The sequence below is a fragment of the Chrysemys picta genome, chromosome 12 (assembly GCF_011386835.1).
Source record: "Chrysemys picta bellii isolate R12L10 chromosome 12, ASM1138683v2, whole genome shotgun sequence".
In the NCBI taxonomy this organism is placed as follows: domain Eukaryota; kingdom Metazoa; phylum Chordata; order Testudines; family Emydidae; genus Chrysemys; species Chrysemys picta.
The window spans coordinates 17,087,690-17,097,838 of record NC_088802.1 but is presented as its reverse complement, the minus strand read 5'-3'; positions in this window follow the sequence as shown (position 1 = coordinate 17,097,838).

The window sequence follows — 10,149 nt, the reverse complement described above, 5'->3', positions numbered from 1 at the left end:
GAGTCTTACTAATCCCTAATAGTTAGAGATCATTTTAAACTTTGACCAATTTATTCCGTCCAAAAAAATTATTTGCATTAACTTAACTATTCTAATTCTGGGGTTTCTAGTTATTCATATCATCAATATCCAATCCCTTATTTGCATCTTGCTAAATTACTGGCCTCAAAAGCTCCATGTGGCAATGAGTTCCACAGTTTAATTACATGTTTTGTGTAAAAGTATTTCTTATTGGTTTTGAGTTTGATCCCTTTCCATATAGCTCTGTGGTTTGACCATTGACTTGCTAAACCCAGGGTTGTGCGTTCAATCTTTGAGAAGGCCATGTAGGGATCTGGGGCAAAAATCTGTCTGGGGATTGGTCCTGCTTTGAGCAGGGGGTTGGACTAGATGACCTCCTGAGGTCCCTTCCAATCCTGATATTCTATGATTCATTGACTGTCCTCTTTTTCTTGTTTTATGAGACAGGCAGAAAAGACGATCCCAGTGACAGTCTTCTCTCTCCCATTCATTATTTTATACCCTTTTAGCCTGTCCCCTCTTATTCATCTTCTTTCTAACATAAACAGTCCCATTCTTTTCAAACTTTCTTACCAAAAGAGATTTTCCAGACCCCTCATTATTCTCATTGCCCTTCTCTGAACCCTCTCTAATACTGCAATATCCTTTTTCAAATGATGTGACCAGTACTGCACACACGACTCTAGGTCGGTGGTTTTCAAACTTTTTTTCTGGTGACCTAGTTGAAGAAAATTGCTGATGCCCATGACCCAACGGAGCTGGGGATGAGGGTTTTGAGGTGTGGGATGGGCTCAGGGCTGGGGCAGAGGGTTGGGGTGCAGGAGTGACGGTTGCAGGGTGGGGCCGGGAATGAAGCGTTCACGGTGTGGGAGGGGGCTCTGTGCTGGGGCAGCGGGTCAGGGCTATGGGCTGGGGTTCAGGCTCTGGAGTGGGGCTGGGGATGAAGGGTTTGGGGTGCAGGAGGGGGCTCTGGGTTTGGGGGGCTTAGGGCTGGGGCAGGGGATTGGGGTGTGGGGTTGGGGTGCACCTCAGGCTTACTTCTGGTGGCTCCCGGTCAGTGGCGCAGCTGGGGTGCAGAGGCAGACTTCCCGCCTGTCCTGGCACCATGGACCGCAATGTGCCCCAGAAGCGTCCAGCAGCAGGTCCGGCTCCTAGGCGGATGAACGCAAGCATTGCCACGAGGCTCTCGCCCGCAGGCACCGCCCCCCCAGCTCCCATTGGCCGGGAACCAGCCAGTGGGAATGCGGAGCCGGTGCCTGAGGCAGGGCAGTGCACGGAACCCCGTGGCACCCCCACCCCCTTCCAGGCACAGCGCGGGCTGGGGCAGTGGGTCAGGGCTCTGGGCTGGGGTTCAGGCTCTGGAGTGGGGCCAGGGATGAAGGGTTGGGGGTGCAGGAGGGGGCTCTGGGTTTGGGGGGGCTTAGGGCTGGGACAGGGGATTGGGGCGTGGGGTTGGGGCGCACCTCAGGCTTACTTCCGGTGGCTTCTGGTAAGCGGCGCTGCTGGGGTGCAGAGGCAGACTTCCTGCCTGCCTGGCACCATGGACCGCAATGCGCCCCAGAAGCAGGCACCGCCCCCCCAGTTCCCATTGGCCAGGAACCAGCCAGTGGGAATGCGGAGCCGGTGCTTGGGGCAGGGCAGTGCGCAGAGCCCTGTGGGCACCCCACCACCTTCCGGGGCACAGCGTGGTGTCGAAACAGTTACGGACTAGCCTGCCTTAACCAGGCAGCACCACTGATGGGACCTTTATTGGCCCGGTTGGTGGTGCTGACCAGAGCCACCGTGACCCAGTCCTTTCCATTCCGCAACTCAGTTCTGGGTCGTGACCCACGGTTTGAAAACCACTGCTCTAGGTGAAGGGAAAGGCTTGTGCTGGTAACTACCCAGTTCAGCTACACCGATAGGAGCAAGGATTAGAACAGAGAGGATTGACATCAGATTAACTAACTCCAATTACAAATCAGTGTAAACGGGTGCACAGCGGGTCTCTCACACACGTGAGTACTACTCAAATTCAAACTGGAACAGGTGCAGAGAATGGCTATTAGGATGAGCCGAGGAATGGAAAGCCTACCTTATGAGCGGAGATTCAAAGAGCTTGGCTTGTTTAGCCTAATCGAGGAGGGTATGATGGGTCCACCCATGATGGTGTGTGGCCCATTGGCAACTGCCAGTAGCAAAAATCCCCAATGGCCAGAGATGGGACATTAGATGAGGAGGGCCCTGAGTTACTACAGAGAATTCTTCCCCAGGTGTCTGGCTGGTGGGTCTCGCCCACATGCTCAGGGTCTAATTGATCACCAGATTTGGGGTCGGGAAGGAATTTTCCCTGGGTCAGACCGGCAGAGACCCTGTGGGGGTTGTCGCTTTCCTCTGCAGCATGGGGCACGAGTCACTGCTGGTTTAAACTAGTGCCAATGGTGAATTCTCTGTTACTTGAAATCTTTAACTCATGATTTGAGGACTCCAATAGCTCAGCCAGAGGTTGGGGTCTGTTGCAGGAGCGGGTGGGGGAGGTTCTGTGGCCTGCGATGTGCAGGAGGTCAGACTAGATGACCACAATGGTCTCTTCTGACCTTAAAGTCTATCAGACACTCTGCGGGGCCTTTACCTGTTCTGTTACCTGGTCCCAGCCTCTGGCATGTGGCTAACACCCTGTGTCTCCTCCCAGTGCCCCCAAGGTCTCGATTTCCTGCAGAGACACCCCCGATGGCTCCATCACCCTCTCCTGTCACGCCAGGGGTTCTTACCCACGTCCCATCCACATCTCCTGGATGCGGGATGGAAAAAACATCCTGGCGGAGAAAGATTCCAGCGGGATCCTGCCCAACGCTGACGGCACCTACCATACGCAGTCGCCCCTTGAGATCTCCCTGCAGGAGAAGGACAGGCACCGCTACGCCTGCCGGGTAGAGGACAGCAGCCTGTCAGAGCCTGCGCTCGTCTGGGGTAAGGGAGGGGTGAATGGGGGGATGGGAGGGAGGGGGAAGGCACAGCCCTCTCGGAATTTCAGAGATGGGGTGAGGCCCTGTAGCAGAAGGGTCAATATCCCTGCCCATCATCAATGTGAACTTTTCTAGTCAGGGTATTTGTGTGATACACAGAAATGGCCGATCCCTCAGAGAATCTGATTTTCTGGACATGGTGGCATCCAGTAATAGTGAGTTCCACAGGCTGATGATACTACAAGTGAAAGGCCCAGCTGCTGTGTGGTGTGTGTGTGGCTGGCAGTGCCTGTCAGAGTGCCTAGCCTTTGTGCCTCATCCCTGTCCACCTCCTGGCTCAGACTTTCCTCTCCTGTGGAGGCCAGGTCTCTGCAGAGGCCCTTGCGGAGAGGTTCAAGGCAGAGGCCTGTGGCTGCCCCAGGAGGATGGCCCAGCTGGTGCGCCCCTCGGTGACCTGAGCCCAGATGCCCCAGTCCGTTATTGGGGGAGGGGAGCAGTGACTGGAGATGAGCGCTGACTGCTGGTTACTCTGGGCCTGACAATTCCTGGGCCTGTGGAAATCTGCGAGGCCGTCCCCAGACCCCAGCCATCACCCTTCCCTGGCTCCCCGGGAATCTCTGACACATGTGCTGCATTCGCTCAAAACCCAGGGAACCCCAAAGAGCCGACACAGCATCCAAAGGTCACCCCTCAGAGCAAAGCTCGGCCAGCGTCTCAGCACGCACTTAGTGTGACTCTGGGCACAGGAGTGCAGGCCTGCACCCGGAGCCTTGGGAGATGGTGTGTAGGGTTGTTATGTTCTCTCCTGGAGACCTGCCCATTGTCAGGACCGGGGGTTTCTGTGCAGAGTGTAGTTTGGGGTCCGTCGGGGGCACAGCGGGGGGAAACCCAGAGCTAAATTCCCATCTTCCTTCCCTAGCTGGCGTCCCCCACAGGTAAAGCCGCCTCTGAACAAGTTTCTTCTCTCTCCGTACCACAGCAAAAATCGGAGAAGATTCTGCCTCCAGCTCTTCATCAGGAAGAGACACCCGGAGCATGGGAGCCCGGAGCTAGGTACAGAGTGACCCTGCCCATCCAGGGAGGAATTATGGGATGCCACCTCCATCTGTGAGGCAAATGGGCCCGCTTGAAAAAACCGAATGCAAAAATTGTGGTTTGTAGGAAAAGGACTTTGCTCTAATCCAGCTCCACTCTGAGATGCCACCAACTTTTGTGACATACAAAAATCTGCTCCAAACTGAGCCGCTGAGTCTCCAGATATCAGAGGGTGGTTTGTTAGCGTCTCTCTGTGGAACAGAACCTGTGGAAAGTTGAAGATCTATCCCTCTCTGGCTGTGGCTGAGGGGATGTAGAACGGGTTTTTCCCTATTTCTTTTCCAGTTCCAACTTTTGCTGGCTTTGCATTTTTAAGAAATGATTTCTGGGGGCTGTCCCAGGACCTCCAATGTTTCAGATACCTAAAGACCAGCAGACTGTGTGTATTTTTGGATCCAAGGGATATTATTGCAACCTGAAATTACGGGAGTGAGGAGCTCCTGCATTTACATAAATATGTCCTAATCCGACCCCCTTGGGTGATGCCAGTGACCTTAGAAGGAGAGTGCCTCATTCTGATTGGCCACAGGAGCCCTGAGGTTCCAAGGGGGAGGGGCCAGCTGGGTCATCATCTGCAAAAACCAAAGGAAAGGAAGAAACCTTTGTTCTGCCTTTTTGGCCTTCACTGGTTAGGCTGGTTTGCACTGGCTTCTGGCCTCTGGCCGTGCCACACAAAGTGCCCTGTGCTTCATTCACCCCCCAGCTGGCCACTGAGAGGTGGGAGTGAGCAACGTGGGGCGTCCAAGATCTGACACCTACAAGTGAGTCACCACTAGCGAGCCTGCAAGTCCATCAGCCTTAATACAAATGAGCTAGGTACTGACTCCATGGGTGCTCCGGGGCTCGATCAGCTCCTCCACCTCCCTCCCAGCACCTCCCACATGCCGCCAGGGTCGGCTTTAGGAAGTACGGGCCCAATTTGGACATTTTCGGCGGGGCCCCAGCAGGGATGACTAAAAAAACAAAACGTAAAAAAAAAAAAAGCCTTTTATTTCTTCCATGTATTATTTACTTTCCATAACTATATAAATAATAAAATTATATATTATGTACATTGCATCATATATGCTGTTGATCGGTTATTAATGACCACCGTTTCACATGTGTGCACATGTGTGGGTCCCAGCTGCTCCCTGCCCCCCTCATTGAAGCAGGTGGGCAGGGTTACTGCCCTGGGAACTGCAGGGCACCAGTGGACATGGGGCTGGCTGGAGGCAGGGCAGGGGCTGGCTGGAGGTAGGTTCTGGCTGCAGGCAGAGCAAGGGGTGCGGGGCTAGCTGGAAACAGGGGTGTGTGGAGCGGGCTGGCTTCAGGCAGGGCCGCAGGGGGGTGCGGCAGGGGTTGGCAGGGCTGGAGACGGAGGAGTGCGGGACTGGCTGGCTTCAGGCAGGGGGGTGCGGCAGGGGTTGGCTGGAGATAGGGCAGGGGGTGCGGGGCTGGCTGCAGGCGGGGTAGTGTAGATAAATCTCTGATAATTTTCATATGACTTTACATTGTGCCTCTTCATATAACCTTGTGGTGGGTCTACCCACGTGTGACCTCTGTTTTCATGGGACTTTGTATCAAAACCTCATTTGGGGCTGGCTGCAGGCGGGGTAGTGTAGATAAATCTCTGATAATTTTCATATGACTTTACATTGTGCCTCTTCATATAACCTTGTGGTGGGTCTACCCACGTGTGACCTCTGTTTTCATGGGACTTTGTATCAAAACCTCATTTAGAAACTTTGCATTGCCCTTGGTATAATATTATAGCCCCTAAGGATAGAATAAGATAGAAGAAAATTTTCTTTTTGCTAGCAGTAGAACAAGATCTCTCCCCCCCCCCCCACTCTTAATCAATTGCCCTGTTGAATGAATGAGGTGTGGATGAGCAAGGCATGGAAGGCAGCACCTCCAGACAGCCTCAACTGTTGGAGAGGGGCTGGGAGCCAGACCCAAGGACAATAAAATGTGTCAAGTGGGCTCATTAAAGACAAGCAGACATACCGATGGCCTCGGGGGTTAGAAACAAGCACCTTCTTTTGGAAACACCCTCTTTGCAGCATTGGGACAACACTCAAAAGAAAGCAGCACAAAGGACCAATGGACACAGACACAGAGTTTGAATCTGGTATAAATTTGCATAAGAGGAAAGCTGCTATAAAAGTGAAAGGAAAGTGAGGTGTCTTGCAGAGGACCCCGGGTCTCGTCTTGTCAACATGGGAGCATCGATCCGGATCGGCAGAAGCCCAGCTCCACCCCCTCCCCCATCTAACTCACCTGGCCAGTGAAGTTAAGGGGGGCAACTAATTGGTAACAACAAGATGGAGTGTGTGTGTGTGTGTGTGTGTGTGTGTGTGTGTGTGTAAGTGTAAGTGTAATATATTATATGCATATGATACAGTGTTAATGAATACATGTATTACTAATAAATGTGGCGTTTTGCCTTATTCCCCCTGAAAAGATCCTGTGCAGTACTTTAAGTACAACAGTAGGGGGTGCGGGGCTGGTGCGGGCAGGGGTGTGTATGCGGCTGGCTGGCTTCGGGCAGGGCCACAGGGGGGTGAGCCAGGGGTTGGCTGGAGACAGGGCAGGGGGTGCAGCAGGGGCTGGCTGTGGGCAGGGGGTGCAGGGCTGGCTGCAGGCAGGGCAGGGGGGCGGGGCTGGTGCGGGCAGGACAGGGGGTGCATAACTGGTGCAGGCAGGGGGTGCGGCAGGTGGTGGCTGCAGGCAGGGGATGTAGCAGAGGCAGCTGGAGCCCCGGCCCTTTAAATAGCCCCCAAGGCCCCCACTATCCCAGGGCTTTGGGGGTTATTTAAAGGGCCCGGGGCTCCGGCTGCTTCTACCGCCCCAGCCCTTTAAATAGCCGCGGGAGCCCAGGGGAAGCGGCGGGGATTCTGTGGCTATTTAAAGGACCGGGGCAGCAGAGGCAGCTGGAGCCCCAGCCCTTTAAATAGCCCCCGGAGCCCCCCGCTATCCCAGGGCTCTGGGGCTATTTAAAGGGCCCGGAGCTCCAGCCGGGGTCGCAGGGCCGTGGGGAGCAGGGCCGTCAAAAAAAAAAAAAAAAAAGTAAAAAAATGTAAAAGGCACCTAAGGTGCAAGTCCCTCTTAAGCGCGGGGCCCGATTCCTGGGAATCGGGCGAATTGGACTAAAGCCGGCCCTGCCTGCCGCAATCAGCTGTTCAGTGGGGTGCAGGAGGTGCTCGGGGGAGGGGGCAGAGCAAGGGTGGGGTGAGCTCAGGGGAGGAGGTAGAATGGGGCAGGGGTGTGACAAAGGTGGGAAGGGGCGGAGCTGGGGGTCGAGCATCCTGCAGGAAATTAGAAAGTTGGCGCAGGTGCATGTGAGCTCACGAGCACAGCGCCTATAGAGTAGTTGCTCGGGTACCTCAAACAACCCTTTGTCAAACAGCCTCGCTATCACGCATGCAGGTATTTCAGGCGTGAGGATCTGTACGTTTAACCTGGAGAAAACCTGTTGTTTTCACCTACGTTTGTCGTATGACCGTTCAGTGCAACCAGCCTCATTGGAACGTGCCATTGTGTGATGTGGGGAAGAGATTGGCTGTTACCTAATCAGCCATAATTTGGGCAGGCTGCCTTCATGGAACCCACAGCTCTGACGGGAATTTTCACTTCAACCAGAGACTCGTCTGACCCTCCCTCTATCTGCTCTTTGGCTGGGACCAAAATGTATCACTTGGTGTTTGAGGTTAAGGATGCCCTGGGACTGCGGAACTGCTAGCTCCACAGATTCGCCGCCTTCCCAGGGTGCTAGGTAGCACTTAGAAGACACCATTAATTTATTTGGGATGGTTTAAATTATCCTGTTACTGGACTCAGGTTCATTAATGTTTTTTCATTTTTATGTGAGGTTTTTTTGATGCTTTTGCTCAGTTATTGAGCTGATAAAATATGTACCATGGAAAGGTGGGCGGTTCGGCTGTTTGTTCCCCAGACGGCCGGAGCAGACACTGAGCCCCACTGAGGACTGGTCCCTAGAACTGCCCCAGCATCCTCCAGGGCCAGGCACCAGAACTGGAACCTGCTTTCCATCAGCAATGGGACCTAGAGTGCTCGGGAGGGGAGGAGAAAGGGTTGGGGGGAGGGGCTGGGGTGGTGGATACCAGCCAGGCCAAGCCAAAGGATGACCAATCCCCCCTTAATAAATCCGTACTCCTCACACTTCCAACCCCCTCAGGTAGTCACTGGCTCGTGCCCTGACGCTGGGGCATTTATATCTGGTCCATCTTTGAATCCCCGTCTGCAGCTACTTGTTCTGAGTATCCCTGTAGAGTGAAAGGGCGGATCCAGTGGGTAGGGTGCTAGCCCGGTAGACCTGGATCTCCCACACCCTTCCTGGGTAATCCAAGGTTCCACTGGTTATTTGTTGGGCTGAATTAACCCAGCACTGCACCTAGGCAACCCCCCCCCATCAAGTCCACCATCCCTTCTGCGATGAAGGCTGCCCACCGCCCCTCTCCTGGCCAGTGTAACACTACAAATTGCTGCCTACACAATTTGTTACCTGTAGTTCTTACTGACATCTCTAGTCTCTCTTTTACTGCCATGAAACAATTTGCTGTGTCTGCCTTTCCCCATCCTGTAGTCCAGAGGCAGCATTCCCAATTTGCTACCTGTCACGTTTCCCCATCCTCTACCTTTCCCCATCTCCTGGTCCAGGGGTAACAAATTGTGATGATAGGGGTTCCCCTATCCCAGTAGTGCTACCTCTACCTTTTCGCATGCTCTGGGCCAGGGGCAGCACATTATGACAGAGTGGGGCATTCCTGTCACCATTTGCTAGGAGTGTGACATTTCTATTTTAAATCTGGACACAAATAAAGTACCTTTGTGATTGGGAAAAGTGTTCTACAGCATTAAGCCTCAGGGCGAGTGTATGTAAACCCAGAATGAAGGTGGCGTTATTTCTTTATTAATCTTGTTCCACTATAGATTGGGCCACAGAGTGTAACCTGATCAGGGCTTAAATTCTTATAGAGCATTTCCCGGAGCCCCCCAGGCCCTCCTCCAATATACTATAAAAACTCCAGGGGGGTTGAAAATATTTACCAGAGCTCCGCTCCGGACAGCTCCGGCTGAATTTAAGCCCTGAATCCAGCAATCGATTCCCTGCTCGCCTGTCTCCCATTCTCATCCTCAGCGTTGCCTGCGGTGGCCCATGACTCCAACCCCTCCGGTATCCATGGGACTCGGGGGTGGCATGGCATCACCACAGAGGATAGCGTGTAGCTCCTTGTAAAAGCGGCATGTCTGTGGCGCTGCACCAGAGCGACTGCTGGCCTCCCTCGCCTCCTGGTACACCTGGTGCAGCTCCGTGGCTTTCACGCGGCAGTGCTGCGGGCCCCTCTTGTAGCCCTTCTCCCCCACGCTCCAAGCAATCTACTCATAGACGTCCACATTTCTACGGCTGGATCGGAGCCGGGCCTGCACAACCTCTTCTCCCCACAGACCCAGGAGATCCAACACCTCCTGTGCGGTGCAGGCAGCAGAGCGCTAGGAGCCTGTAGCCGGCCTGCTCAGCTGGGCAGGTGCTAGGGGAGCTCTCCATGCAGAGCAAGCAGGAACTGGCATTTCAAAAATTCTAAGTCCTGAAACAGGAGGGGCTTGTTCCTGTGTACCTGGCTGCTGGGCAGCGGAGTTCAAAACAGTGACCAGAGTGGGTCACAATGGGGCATTGTGGGACACCTCCTGGAGGACACTTAAGCTGATGTGGAAAATGCAGTGTCTACACTGCCACTGCGTTGACCTAACTATGTTGACATAAGCGCTGCACCTCTCTTGGAGGTGGAGGTATTCAGTCGACGTAGCAGGCGAGTTATGTCGGTGGGAGGAACACTGTAGTATGGACGCTGACATTATTAGGTTGGCATAAGCTGCCAGACTTCAACCTAACTCTGTAGTGTAGACCAGGCCTTAGTTGCTGAAGTCCCTATGTGCATCTGAGCCGCTCTCTTTCCAGTTCAGTAAACTGGAGGCTTGTGTAAAGAGTAGGGGGGAAATGACATCTAATTAAATCCATTTATTGGCTTTCAGAGGCACAGTTTTACGGTATGATCTTGAAGACCAAAAAGAAAAAAGTCCAAGA